This window comes from Patiria miniata, unplaced genomic scaffold (genome assembly GCF_015706575.1).
Source record: "Patiria miniata isolate m_02_andy unplaced genomic scaffold, ASM1570657v1 HiC_scaffold_3, whole genome shotgun sequence".
NCBI lineage: Eukaryota > Metazoa > Echinodermata > Asteroidea > Valvatida > Asterinidae > Patiria > Patiria miniata.
Window position 1 is genome coordinate 22982686 of NW_024037069.1, and position 15099 is coordinate 22997784.

A 15099-nucleotide genomic window follows, 5' to 3' on the forward strand; every position below is an offset into this window, starting at 1 on the left:
CCAAGAGTTTCGCGTTTGACACAGGCAGAATCAAAATTAAAAATCATCACAATGTTTTAATTTTAATCTGGATAAGTGTATTATATTCTCAACAACTCCTCTGATTTTTTTTCTTTCGGAAATTCACCCGGGAAGACCTTTTAAATTGAGAGTTCCGCGTTTTACCCACCTAGGATTTTTGTGCAAATAGGCCCAATTGCACGGTATATGCAGTATACGCGTACGTGCTCCGATGCCGTAGGAGGGGGCATCTTTAGCGCTGCAGAACCAACATTAAAAATCGTCACAATCTTTTAATTTTAATCTGGATAAATGTATTATATTCTCAACAACTCCTGTGATTTTTTTCTTTCCGAAATTCACCCGGGAAGACCTTTTAAAATGAGAGTTCCGCGTTTTACCCACCTCGGTTTTTTGTGCAAATAGGCCTATGCACGGTATGTGCAGTATACGCGTACTGGCTCCGATGCCGTAGGAGGGGGCATCTTTAGCGCTGCAGAACCAACATTACAAATCGTCACAATCTTTTAAATTTAATCTGGATAAATGTATTATATTCTCAACAACTCCTCTGAATTTTTTCTTTCCGAAATTCACCCGGGAAGACCTTTTAAAATGAGAGTTCCGCGTTTTACCCACCTAGGTTTTTTGTGCAAATAGGCCTATGCACGGTATGTGCAGTATACGCGTACTGGCTCCGATGCCGTAGGAGGGGGCATCTTTAGCGCTGCAGAACCAACATTAAAAATCGTCACAATCTTTTAATTTTAATCTGGATAAATGTATTATATTCTCAACAACTCCCCTGATTTTTTTCTTTCCGAAATTCACCCGGGAAGATCTTTTAAAATGAGAGTTCCGCGTTTTACCCACCTAGGTTTTTTGTGCAAATAGGCCTATGCACGGTATGTGCAGTATACGCGTACTGGCTCCGATGCCGTAGGAGGGGGTATCTTTAGCGCTGCAGAACCAACATTAAAAATCGTCACAATCTTTTAATTTTAATCTGGATAAATGTATTATATTCTCAACAACTCCTGTGATTTTTTTCTTTCCGAAATTCACCCGGGAAGACCTTTTAAAATGAGAGTTCCGCGTTTTACCCACCTCGGTTTTTTGTGCAAATAGGCCTATGCACGGTATGTGCAGTATACGCGTACTGGCTCCGATGCCGTAGGAGGGGGCATCTTTAGCGCTGCAGAACCAACATTACAAATCGTCACAATCTTTTAAATTTAATCTGGATAAATGTATTATATTCTCAACAACTCCTCTGAATTTTTTCTTTCCGAAATTCACCCGGGAAGACCTTTTAAAATGAGAGTTCCGCGTTTTACCCACCTAGGTTTTTTGTGCAAATAGGCCTATGCACGGTATGTGCAGTATACGCGTACTGGCTCCGATGCCGTAGGAGGGGGCATCTTTAGCGCTGCAGAACCAACATTAAAAATCGTCACAATCTTTTAATTTTAATCTGGATAAATGTATTATATTCTCAACAACTCCCCTGATTTTTTTCTTTCCGAAATTCACCCGGGAAGATCTTTTAAAATGAGAGTTCCGCGTTTTACCCACCTAGGTTTTTTGTGCAAATAGGCCTATGCACGGTATGTGCAGTATACGCGTACTGGCTCCGATGCCGTAGGAGGGGGTATCTTTAGCGCTGCAGAACCAACATTAAAAATCGTCACAATGTTTTAATTTTAATATGGATAAATGTATTATATTCTCAACAACTCCTGTGATTTTTTTCTTTCAGAAATTCACCCGGGAAGACCTTTTAAAATGAGAGTTCCGCGTTTTACCCACCTAGGATTTTTGTGCAAATAGGCCCAATTGCACGGTATATGCAGTATACGCGATACTGGCTCCGATGCCGTAGGAGGGGGCATCTTTAGCGCTGCAGAACCAACATTAAAAATCGTCACAATGTTTTAATTTTAATGTGAATAAATGTATTATATTCTCAACAACTCCTCTGAATTTGTTCTTTCAGAAATTCACCCGGGAAGACCTTTTAAAATGAGAGTTCCGCGTTTTACCCACCTAGGTTTTTTTGTCCAAGTAGGCCTATGCACGTTATGTGCAGTGTACACGTACTGGCTCCGATGCCGTAGAAGGGGGCATGTTTATCGCTGCAGAACCAACATTAAAAATCGTCACAATCTTTTAATTTTAATCTGGATAAATGTATTATATTCTCAACAACTCCTGTGATTTTTTTCTTTCCGAAATTCACCCGGGAAGACCTTTGAAAATGAGAGTTCCGCGTTTTACCCACCTAGGTTTTTTTGTCCAAGTAGGCCTATGCACGTTATGTGCAGTGTACACGTACTGGCTCCGATGCCGTAGGAGGGGGCATCTTTAGCGCTGCAGAACCAACATTAAAAATCGTCACAATATTTTAATTTTAATCTGGGTAAGTGTATTATATTCCCAACAACTCCTGTGGTTTTTTTCTTTCCGAAATTCACCCGGGAAGACCTTTTAAAATGAGAGTTCCGCGTTTTACCCACCTAGGTTTTTTTGTCCAAGTAGGCCTATGCACGTTATGTGCAGTGTACACGTACTGGCTCCGGTGCCGTAGGAGGGGGCATCTTTAGCGCTGCAGAACCAACATTAAAAATCGTCACAATCTTTTAATTTTAATCTGGATAAATGTATTATATTCTCAACAACTCCTCTGATTTTTTTCTTTCCGAAATTCACCCGGGAAGATCTTTTAAAATGAGAGTTCCGCGTTTTACCCACCTAGGTTTTTTTGTCCAAGTAGGCCTATGCACGTTATGTGCAGTGTACACGTACTGGCTCCGATGCCGTAGGAGGGGGCATCTTTAGCGCTGCAGAACCAACATTAAAAATCGTCACAATCTTTTAATTTTAATCTGGATAAATGTATTATATTCTCAAAAACTCCTCTGATTTTTTTCTTTCCGAAATTCACCCGGGAAGATCTTTTAAAATGAGAGTTCCGCGTTTTACCCACCTAGGTTTTTTTTGCAAATTGGTCTATGCACGGTATATGCAGTATACGCGATAGTGGCTCCGATGCCGTAGGAGGGGGCATCTTTAGCGCAGCAGAACCAACATTAAAAATCGTCACAATCTTTTAATTTTAATCTGGATAAATGTATTATATTCTCAACAACTCCTCTGATTTTTTTCTTTCCGAAATTCACCCGGGAAGACCTTTTAAAATGAGAGTTCCGCGTTTTACCCACCTAGGTTTTTTTTGTCCAAATAGGCCTATTGCACGGTATGTGCAGTATACGCGTACTGGCTCCGATACAGTAGGAGGGGGCATCTTTAGCGCTGCAGAACCAACATTAAAAATCGTCACAATCTTTTAATTTTAATCTGGATGAATGTATTATATTCTCAACAACTCCTGTGATTTTTTTCTTTCGGAAATTCACCCGGGAAGACCTTTTAAAATGAGAGTTCCGCGTTTTACCCACCTAGGTTTTTTGTGTCCAAACAGGCCTATTGCACGGTATATGCAGTATACGCGTACTGGCTCCGATGCCGTAGGAGGGGGCATATTTATCGCTGCAGAACCAACATTAAAAATTGTCACAATGTTCTAATTTTAATCTGGATAAATGTATTATATTCTCATCAACTCCTGTGATTTTTTTCTTTCCGAAATTCACCCGGGAAGACCTTTTAAAATGAGAGTTCCGCGTTTTACCCACCTAGGTTTTTTTTGTCCAAATAGGCCTATTGCACGGTATGTGCAGTATACGCGTACTGGCTCCGATGCCGTAGGAGGGGGCATATTTAGCGCTGCAGAACCAACATTAAAAATCGTCACAATATTTTAATTTTAATCTGGATGAATGTATTATATTCTCAACAACTCCTCTGATTTTTTTCTTTCGGAAATTCACCCGGGAAGACCTTTTAAAATGAGAGTTCCGCGTTTTACCCACCTAGGTTTTTTGTGTCCAAACAGGCCTATTGCACGGTATATGCAGTATACGCGTACTGGCTCCGATGCCGTAGGAGGGGGCATATTTATCGCTGCAGAACCAACATTAAAAATCGTCACAATGTTCTAATTTTAATCTGGATAAATGTATTATATTCTCAACAACTCCTGTGATTTTTTTCTTTCGGAAATTCACCCGGGAAGACCTTTTAAAATGAGAGTTCCGCGTTTTACCCACCTAGGTTTTTTTTGTCCAAATAGGCCTGTTGCACGGTATGTGCAGTATACGCGTACTGGCTCCGATGCCGTAGGAGGGGGCATCTTTAGCGCTGCAGAACCAACATTAAAAATCGTCACAATATTTTAATTTTAATCTGGATAAGTGTATTATATTCTCAACAACTCCTGTGGTTTTTTTCTTTCCGAAATTCACCCGGGAAGACCTTTTAAAATGAGAGTTCCGCGTTTTACCCACCTAGGTTTTTTTGTCCAAGTAGGCCTATGCACGTTATGTGCAGTGTACACGTACTGGCTCCGGTGCCGTAGGAGGGGGCATCTTTATCGCTGCAGAACCAACATTAAAAATCGTCACAATGTTTTAATTTTAATCTGCACAAATGTATTATATTCTCAACAACTCCTCTGATTTTTTTCTTTCCGAAATTCACCCGGAAAGATCTTTTAAAATGAGAGTTCCGCGTTTTACCCACCTAGGTTTTTTTGTGCAAATAGGTCTATGCACGGTATATGCAGTATACGCGATACTGGCTCCGATGCCGTAGGAGGGGGCATCTTTAGCGCTGCAGAACCAACATTAAAAATCGTCACAATCTTTTAATTTTAATCTGGATAAATGTATTATATTCTCAACAACTCCTCTGATTTTTTTCTTTCCGAAATTCACCCGGGAAGACCTTTTAAAATGAGAGTTCCGCGTTTTACCCACCTAGGTTTTTTTGTCCAAGTAGGCCTATGCACGTTATGTGCAGTGTACACGTACTGGCTCCGATGCCGTAGGAGGGGGCATCTTTAGCGCTGCAGAACCAACATTAAAAATCGTCACAATCTTTTAATTTTAATCTGGATAAATGTATTATATTCTCAACAACTCCTCTGATTTTTTTCTGTCCGAAATTCACCCGGGAAGACCTTTTAAAATGAGAGTTCCGCGTTTTACCCACCTAGGTTTTTTTTGTCCAAGTAGGCCTATGCACGTTATGTGCAGTATACGCGTACTGGCTCCGATGCCGTAGGAGGGGGCATCTTTAGCGCTGCAGAACCAACATTAAAAATCGTCACAATCTTTTAATTTTCATCTGGATGAATGTATTATATTCTCAACAACTCCTGTGATTTTTTTCTTTCGGAAATTCACCCGGGAAGACCTTTTAAAATGAGAGTTCCGCGTTTTACCCACCTAGGTTTTTTGTGTCCAAACAGGCCTATTGCACGGTATATGCAGTATACGCGTACTGGCTCCGATGCCGTAGGAGGGGGCATCTTTAGCGCTGCAGAACCAACATTAAAAATTGTCACAATGTTCTAATTTTAATCTGGATAAATGTATTATATTCTCATCAACTCCTGTGATTTTTTTCTTTCCGAAATTCACCCGGGAAGACCTTTTAAAATGAGAGTTCCGCGTTTTACCCACCTAGGTTTTTTTTTGTCCAAATAGGCCTATTGCACGGTATGTGCAGTATACGCGTACTGGCTCCGATGCCGTAGGAGGGGGCATATTTAGCGCTGCAGAACCAACATTAAAAATCGTCACAATATTTTAATTTTAATCTGGATGAATGTATTATATTCTCAACAACTCCTCTGATTTTTTTCTTTCGGAAATTCACCCGGGAAGACCTTTTAAAATGAGAGTTCCGCGTTTTACCCACCTAGGTTTTTTGTGTCCAAACAGGCCTATTGCACGGTATATGCAGTATACGCGTACTGGCTCCGATGCCGTAGGAGGGGGCATATTTATCGCTGCAGAACCAACATTAAAAATTGTCACAATGTTCTAATTTTAATCTGGATAAATGTATTATATTCTCATCTACTCCTGTGATTTTTTTCTTTCCGAAATTCACCCGGGAAGACCTTTTAAAATGAGAGTTCCGCGTTTTACCCACCTAGGTTTTTTTTGTCCAAATAGGCCTATTGTACGGTATATGCAGTATACGCGTACTGGCTCCGATGCCGTAGGAGGGGGCATATTTATCGCTGCAGAACCAACATTAAAAATCGTCACAATGTTCTAATTTTAATCTGGATAAATGTATTATATTCTCAACAACTCCTCTGATTTTTTTCTGTCCGAAATTCACCCGGGAAGACCTTTTAAAATGAGAGTTCCGCGTTTTACCCACCTAGGTTTTTTTTGTCCAAGTAGGCCTATGCACGTTATGTGCAGTATACGCGTACTGGCTCCGATGCCGTAGGAGGGGGCATTTTTAGCGCTGCAGAACCAACATTAAAAATCGTCACAATCTTTTAATTTTAATCTGGATGAATGTATTATATTCTCAACAACTCCTGTGATTTTTTTCTTTCGGAAATTCACCCGGGAAGACCTTTTAAAATGAGAGTTCCGCGTTTTACCCACCTAGGTTTTTTGTGTCCAAACAGGCCTATTGCACGGTATATGCAGTATACGCGTACTGGCTCCGATGCCGTAGGAGGGGGCATCTTTAGCGCTGCAGAACCAACATTAAAAATTGTCACAATGTTCTAATTTTAATCTGGATAAATGTATTATATTCTCATCAACTCCTGTGATTTTTTTCTTTCCGAAATTCACCCGGGAAGACCTTTTAAAATGAGAGTTCCGCGTTTTACCCACCTAGGTTTTTTTTGTCCAAATAGGCCTATTGCACGGTATGTGCAGTATACGCGTACTGGCTCCGATGCCGTAGGAGGGGGCATATTTAGCGCTGCAGAACCAACATTAAAAATCGTCACAATATTTTAATTTTAATCTGGATGAATGTATTATATTCTCAACAACTCCTCTGATTTTTTTCTTTCGGAAATTCACCCGGGAAGACCTTTTAAAATGAGAGTTCCGCGTTTTACCCACCTAGGTTTTTTGTGTCCAAACAGGCCTATTGCACGGTATATGCAGTATACGCGTACTGGCTCCGATGCCATAGGAGGGGGCATATTTAGCGCTGCAGAACCAACATTAAAAATTGTCACAATGTTCTAATTTTAATCTGGATAAATGTATTATATTCTCATCAACTCCTGTGATTTTTTTCTTTCCGAAATTCACCCGGGAAGACCTTTTAAAATGAGAGTTCCGCGTTTTACCCACCTAGGTTTTTTTGTCCAAATAGGCCTATTGCACGGTATGTGCAGTATACGCGTACTGGCTCCGATGCCGTAGGAGGGGGCATATTTAGCGCTGCAGAACCAACATTAAAAATCGTCACAATATTTTAATTTTAATCTGGATGAATGTATTATATTCTCAACAACTCCTCTGATTTTTTTCTTTCGGAAATTCACCCGGGAAGACCTTTTAAAATGAGAGTTCCGCGTTTTACCCACCTAGGTTTTTTTGTCCAAACAGGCCTATGCACGTTATGTGCAGTATACACGTACTGGCTCCGATGCCGTAGGAGGGGGCATGTTTATCGCTGCAGAACCAACATTAAAAATCGTCACAATCTTTTAATTTTAATCTGGATAAATGTATTATATTCTCAACAACTCCTGTGATTTTTTTCTTTCCGAAATTCACCCGGGAAGACCTTTTAAAATGAGAGTTCCGCGTTTTACCCACCTAGGTTTTTTTTGTCCAAGTAGGCCTATGCACGTTATGTGCAGTGTACACGTACTGGCTCCGATGCCGTAGGAGGGGGCATGTTTATCGCTGCAGAACCAACATTAAAAATCGTCACAATCTTTTAATTTTAATCTGGATAAATGTATTATATTCTCAACAACTCCTGTGATTTTTTTCTTTCCGATATTCACCCGGGAAGACCTTTTAAAATGAGAGTTCCGCGTTTTACCCACCTAGGTTTTTTTTGTCCAAATAGGCCTATTGCACGGTATGTGCAGTATACGCGTACTGGCTCCGATGCCGTAGGAGGGGGCATCTTTAGCGCTGCAGAACCAACATTAAAAATCGTCACAATCTTTTAATTTTAATCTGGATAAATGTATTATATTCTCATCAACTCCTGTGATTTTTTTCTTTCCGAAATTCACCCGGGAAGACCTTTTAAAATGAGAGTTCCGCGTTTTACCCACCTAGGTTTTTTTTGTCCAAGTAGGCCTATGCACGGTATGTGCAGTGTACACGTACTGGCTCCGATGCCGTAGGAGGGGGCATCTTTAGCGCTGCAGAACCAACATTAAAAATCGTCACAATCTTTTAATTTTAATCTGGATAAGTGTATTATATTCTCAACAACTCCTCTGATTTTTTTCTTTCCGAAATTCACCCGGGAAGACCTTTTAAAATGAGAGTTCCGCGTTTTACCCACCTAGGTTTTTTGTGTCCAAACAGGCCTATTGCACGGTATATGCAGTATACGCGTACTGGCTCCGATGCCGTAGAAGGGGGCATCTTTAGCGCTGCAGAACCAACATTAAAAATCGTCACAATCTTTTAATTTTAATCTGGACAAATGTATTATATTCTCAACAACTCCTCTGATTTTTTTCTTTCCGAAATTCACCCGGGAAGACCTTTTAAAATGAGAGTTCCGCGTTTTACCCACCTAGGTTTTTTTGTCCAAGTAGGCCTATGCACGTTATGTGCAGTGTACACGTACTGGCTCCGATGCCGTAGGAGGGGGCATCTTTATCGCTGCAGAAACAACATTAAAAATCGTCACAATCTTTTAATTTTAATCTGGATAAGTGTATTATATTCTCAACAACTCCTGTGATTTTTTTCTTTCCGAAATTCACCCGGGAAGACCTTTTAAAATGAGAGTTCCGCGTTTTACCCACCTAGGTTTTTTGTGTCCAAACAGGCCTATTGCACGGTATATGCAGTATACGCGTACTGGCTCCGATGCCGTAGAAGGGGGCATCTTTAGCGCTGCAGAACCAACATTAAAAATCGTCACAATCTTTTAATTTTAATCTGGATAAATGTATTATATTCTCAACAACCCCTGTGATTTTTTCTTTTGGAAATTCACACGGGAAGACCTTTTAAAATGAGAGTTCCGCGTTTTACCCACCTAGGTTTTTTGTGCTAATTGGCCTATTGCACGGTATGTGCAGTATACACGTACTGGCTCCGATGCCGTAGGAGGGGGCATCTTTAGCGCTGCAGAACCAACATTAAAAATCGTCACAATCTTTTAATTTTAATCTGGATAAATGTATTATATTCTCAACAACTCCTGTGATTTTTTTCTTTTGGAAATTCACCCGGGAAGACCTTTTAAAATGAGAGTTCCGCGTTTTACCCACCTTGGTTTTTTGTGCAAATAGGCCTATTGCACGGTATGTGCAGTATACACGTACTGGCTCCGATGCCGTAGGAGGGGGCATCTTTAGCGCTGCAGAACCAACATTAAAAATCGTCACAATCTTTTAATTTTAATCTGGATAAATGTATTATATTCTCAACAACTCCTGTGATTTTTTTCTTTTGGAAGTTCACCCGGGAAGACCTTTTAAAATGAGAGTTCCGCGTTTTACCCACCTTGGTTTTTTGTGCAAATAGGCCTATGCACGGTATGTGCAGTATTCACGTACTGGCTCCGATGCCGTAGGAGGGGGCATCTTTAGCGCTGCAGAACCAACATTAAAAATCGTCACAATGTTTTAATTTTAATCTGAATAAATGTATTATATTCTCAACAACTCCTGTGATTTTTTTCTTTTGGAAATTCACCCGGGAAGACCTTTTAAAATGAGAGTTCCGCGTTTTACCCATCTAGGTTTTTTTTGCAAATTGGCCTATTGCACGGTCGACTGGTCTGACCCCCGTTCAGGGTATACCATTCAACGTATTACCAACCAAAAAAATTATGGCAGAATGGAATAATCCGTGTCCAACTTTGTGGTTAATAGTGGACACGATATTTTTCAGGGAAGATTGAAAGCAAGCGTGAATGAAGTTTAAGATTTAGATTCCGATATTGAATACACAAGAAAAAAAAATGTTTTCAACAATGAGCAAGCAACCGCCGAATACAAACTGGTTCCCAGTTTGTAGTTCTAGTGGACTTCACTTTTTAACGCCCGTCTTCGCATACAATATGCATTTTCCAGGGTTATTTAATAACGAAATACATGAAAAATGCAAACCATAACAAAGCAATGGCCAAAAAGAAACTTGATCACATCATGATCACATACGCATCCTTCTTGTGAAATCGATTCAATTACCTTTTTCATATATTTACTATATGCGTATTATATACCCTGACAAATCAATACGCGCTACAAACCCTGCAACATAAAATATGAAATAAGATAACTTCAGAAAATGCATTATTTATGTACTGCCTGACATGCCTCAAATCACACACAGGCAACACAATACGATCGAATGTGTTAACACAATCTCATTGACCGATCAACGACTGCAAACTTCAAGCTAAAAAAGAAAGGTGGTGTTGAACTATTCGGGATAAAAACTCGGTGGGGGGGGGGATGGGAGAAAAACAAAAAGTCATCAATGTATGTTGAATGTGAAACTCCCGGCTACGAGGTGGATAGATCGAGTGGCGGGGTATTCTGCAATTGTGCCTGAAACGGTACTTACCGAGAGAATATGGCGAAACGTACTTTGAGAACATGGGCATGATGGAACATGCACAATGATGGATGGAGCATGGAGGAACACACCGCACAGAAGAAGTTCGTCACTTATCGATCCACTCAGTCATACCATGGTCATATAGCAAGCAACCATGAAGGAACAGACACTGTAATGTCTAAAAACAGTAGAAATAGGCTCAGGGGAGGTGATTACTCCTGCACAAAACATACCCGAAATCCTGTCAGATTGGTCAAGGTGCAAATTTTAGACATGTAAACTTGCAGAAAAAGGACATTTGTAGGAGCCGATGAACTCTAGATGAGGGCACGATACACAATGATGATGGTAATATAGATTAAAAAAACTTCTTAAAGTCTAGTGCGTGCAATTCCATACAGCAACATGCGCATGCGCACTTTTTGATGTAGCTTGTCATGGATTATCTGCAGGTGGTCACTCTCTGTTTTCTTTTCAGATTACGGCTGCCTCTGTTTTCTATAAACTATTTCAAGATGGACTGAAGTTGACAGGACAATGGATTAGTTTGATTACAGATCACTTGCGCCGTTGTAAATGCTTCGTGTTCAACCAGTTTGCTAACAAGGTTTGGTAATTATGAAGACGGGAAATCACAATCACGTGTACAAGAAACGTTTCATATTAAGAGAACGAAAGTGCATTCACCCATGTTTGTAGTCTGCTGACAGATTGCAGCGTCTCTCCATTAATTAAAAAAATATTACGGGTATTAAAGATTACGTTGTATTGTTTTTAAATTCGATCGTAGATAGCCTTTGTTTCAATAATTACAGAGTTTTAACCAAATCATTTCTGTCCAAGTCGAGTCGAGTCCCAATACAAATTTTAGCAAGTCAAATCAAGTCTCAATTCATTTGTTTTACAAGTCAAGTAAAGTCTCCAGTCATTTTTTCAAAAAGTCAAGTCAAGCCCCAAGTTTATTTTTTTCGAAGTCATCTCAAAGTAGTATAACACGCATTTTCCTATAATATTTTAAAACTTGTTCCATTCATGTGAGATGTTTGAAGGACGACTGACCAAAATGTCCTTCAAAACTATTTTGTGTAATGCATGCATGATGTGTATTCTTTTTACTTTAAGGCGGAATGGGGGTAGCAGCCGTTTTCCGGTCGCATTTAGCACTTGTAACCTGTCAAACTGACACAGTATTGCGAACTCGCACTAAACAGACTCTATGGGGATTAACTACCCAAATTTAACTAAACTCAGGATCTTGGAAGGGAAAAGTCTCGAGGACACTTAATTAATGGAGATAGGAGACCAAACCGACAAAAATATTTCAACAAAGAGGAACAAAAAGAATTGATAATAATACAATAAACGTAAAATCAAAGACAATTAACCAACTCCAAAGAATAAACTCTTTAATCAAAAGCACCATTCTTAATTAATTTTTTTGGCCTTTGCTTTTAGTTTGTGTTTCTGGCTTAAGGTTGTACCTTTTTTTAGTCTTTACATATAATGAAGTCTGTAAAGTTACAAAAGAGAAAACATATTAGAAAAAAAGGTAATGAATTATCAGGGACAATAAACGACTTCGAAGATAAAAACGAAGTGGGAGACAATCCCCCAACTCTTGGATTAGCACATCATAAAATAACTGAACAGGCTCCCAACTATTTGCACTAGGCCATAGGCCATTGAGCGGTGTGAAACCAAAAAAATGGGAGCACAAGGTAAAATAATTAAGGAAAAGTTAACACCTATGAAAATGTACAAGAAAAAGCGTTACAAATCTAGCATTGAAATGAGCTTTCAACCTTGTTTCTTAAGAAAACAAGGCCAAACAAATGTATATCCTTGCACAACACCAAGGTTGAAAACGACTAAGAAACTTCTCAAAAGAATTCAATCAAAGAGAGAGAATTACATTAAAACAACACTAAAAATTGCTCATCAAAAGCGGGATAAGGTGAACCATGATCCAAACAAGCACAAAAAATGTGTCTATAGCAAAGCAAGAGAAAAAAATAAGAAAGTTAAAGCAAAATGTTGCAAAACTATAGACGACAAAAAATTCACATTAAAAACCAAAAATTCAAAAGAACTGAAACTATAGATTTCATTTTCAATAAATTATTTCACATAATACATGAAAGAGGAAAACATTTGACAAAGGCAAACTCAACACTGCTTCGAACAGACTAAACGCAAGCAGCACCAATGAAAACTATCAATGTAACGGCGAGAAATGGCTCACTACAAATCTCCCGGTTCAAAATGATAAAGTCGCGATTTAGTTTTTAAGCTGGTACATAGAAGAAAAGGAACCAAGTAAACAAAATAATATACTTCTCAAAAAAAGTAATTTCCTCTCAAGATCTTCAACAAACAACTGACAATTTCGATCCTTAAATAAGAAAAAAACCCTGAATTTTCCCATATACCCTTCGTGTACACAGACCAGAATTACCATTCATACATATGAATAAGTAATTAGCCAGGATTTCAAAACACTTTGACATTTGGTCATGAAATTTCTTGGGTATGTTCATGAAGAATTGCTGTATGCATGAACCGAGTTTCAAAACTGTTCGTCACTCGATAGCCGAGATCTGGGGGGGGGGGGGGGGGGGGCGGAATCCCCCGGCTGAGAGATGGTTAAAATAACCCGGCCCCTTTAGGGTTAAATTTACAAAGTATGAAATAGTGCTTGTGGTTAACAAAAATCTACAAAAAAAATCCGAAGATCTATGTGACACTTTGATTACAAATCAAAAGATCGCCAGGTATTGCCCTAAACATCCCAAGCAGTTGCCACACTGACCACGTGACCAAAATGTGTACTTGCGTCATGTTCATAGGGTTGCACACCAGTAAATAAGTTTTCATGGACCCCAATGATAAATTACCCTACTTCAGAAATTCATAAAAAATACTCTTAAGTGTATGAGGTGTTCAACACGTACCTCAAATGAAAGCTTATTTCATCATCTCTCATTTTCGGTTAAGTTTGGGGGGGGGGGGGGGAACAATGACTTTTGGGAGAAAATTCCATCCAAAGCTGATGACCCCTAAAAGCAGTGCTGAAGCCCATTGCCCTTTTTTAAAATGGTCGCCTACGCTCCAGTGAAAAATAGAGCCATTTTAGTGCATAATCATCATCCACATTTTACAAAAATACAAGCTCGCAGTCCTCTGCACGGCTTCCACCAACAAACGCTCAAGTTCATGGCCCACAATATGCTCAATGAGGGCATGCGAATCGTGATTTGGCCGGCGTTGGCAATTTCGGACCGATTTAATGGCCTGCACCTATAGAGCTATATTGAATTTAGCTATCACCGTTTGCGAGTTAGCCACGCCACTTAAGACTCAACCTAAGGGTGTTTTTGAACACTTATTTGATTTTTGTTGATCACATATTTTGCGCGTTCCGCGTCCATTTATATATATTATGTACTTGGACAATATTTCACAAGCTGCGTTCACGCAATTCTATCGCGATTCTATCGCGATATGTCAATTATCTCCAAAGATATAGAAAAGAAAAGACTTCACTCCCGTCCCAACTATCTACGGCACTCAGAATTGACCTATCGCGGTAAAATCGCGCCAACGCAGGTTGTGAAATATTAGCCCCCAAAAAGATGAGAATAAGTGTATGCCGAACGCGCAGAATCAGACACAAACAAACCTTAGTGTACACAATTTCAATAGGGTTGTCTAAGGGCTGCGCCATGTTGTTTCCCATCATGCCTTGCGCGATCTAAACGAACATTTTCCCTCATGACCCTTTACCATCACCGTCTTTACCGACCACTTTACAATCTTGGTGTCCCCTATGCCAGACATGTGGATGAAAACCATTCTTTACATAAGCATTTAGGCGAAATCTCATTTCCAAAAAATTGTAGATAATAGGAACTCGTTTCTAAAGAAAAAGAAGATTGAGGGTTAATCTGTGAAGACACACACAACCAACATCAACGGACCCTGGAGCATGGAACGCTGTCTGATCGCATGCATGTTAATAAACAATCATGGACACTTGTAACAAGCTGGGTTATAAATCACCCCCAGGTTGACATGAGTTCCTGCATGTAAACCGTTCTTTCCATTGTCTTTAATGACCAATTATAGGCAGTGCCACAGACATTCTGTCCCCGTTTTATGGTCATCCAACTATTCCAAACTGACAAGCTTAATAATTAAGTTACACAAGTCCGATTACGCGCTTTATTGTCAGGTTTGACCCTGCACAGTCACTCCTTAGTCTGTCCAATATGGAGCTAAAGGTACGTCCATGGTCTGTTTAAGATAACAGTGCGAAGCTTACCCGCATGAAATGACATGCACACCACAAAAGTAGCAAACGATGTAATTGCTACAGCGTGCAAAATGACCCCAAGAAAGTAAAGACAGTTGACTAGAATCGTAATTTCAGGTCCCC

General features: G+C 39.7%; 1 protein-coding gene across 1 annotated transcript in view; it reads left to right on the forward strand.

Annotated features, from left to right (window-relative positions):
* LOC119737845 overlaps window positions 1–15099 on the forward strand; it is a 52973-nt gene that overhangs the window by 1250 nt on the left and 36624 nt on the right. The gene's annotated exons all lie outside the window — the stretch shown is intronic.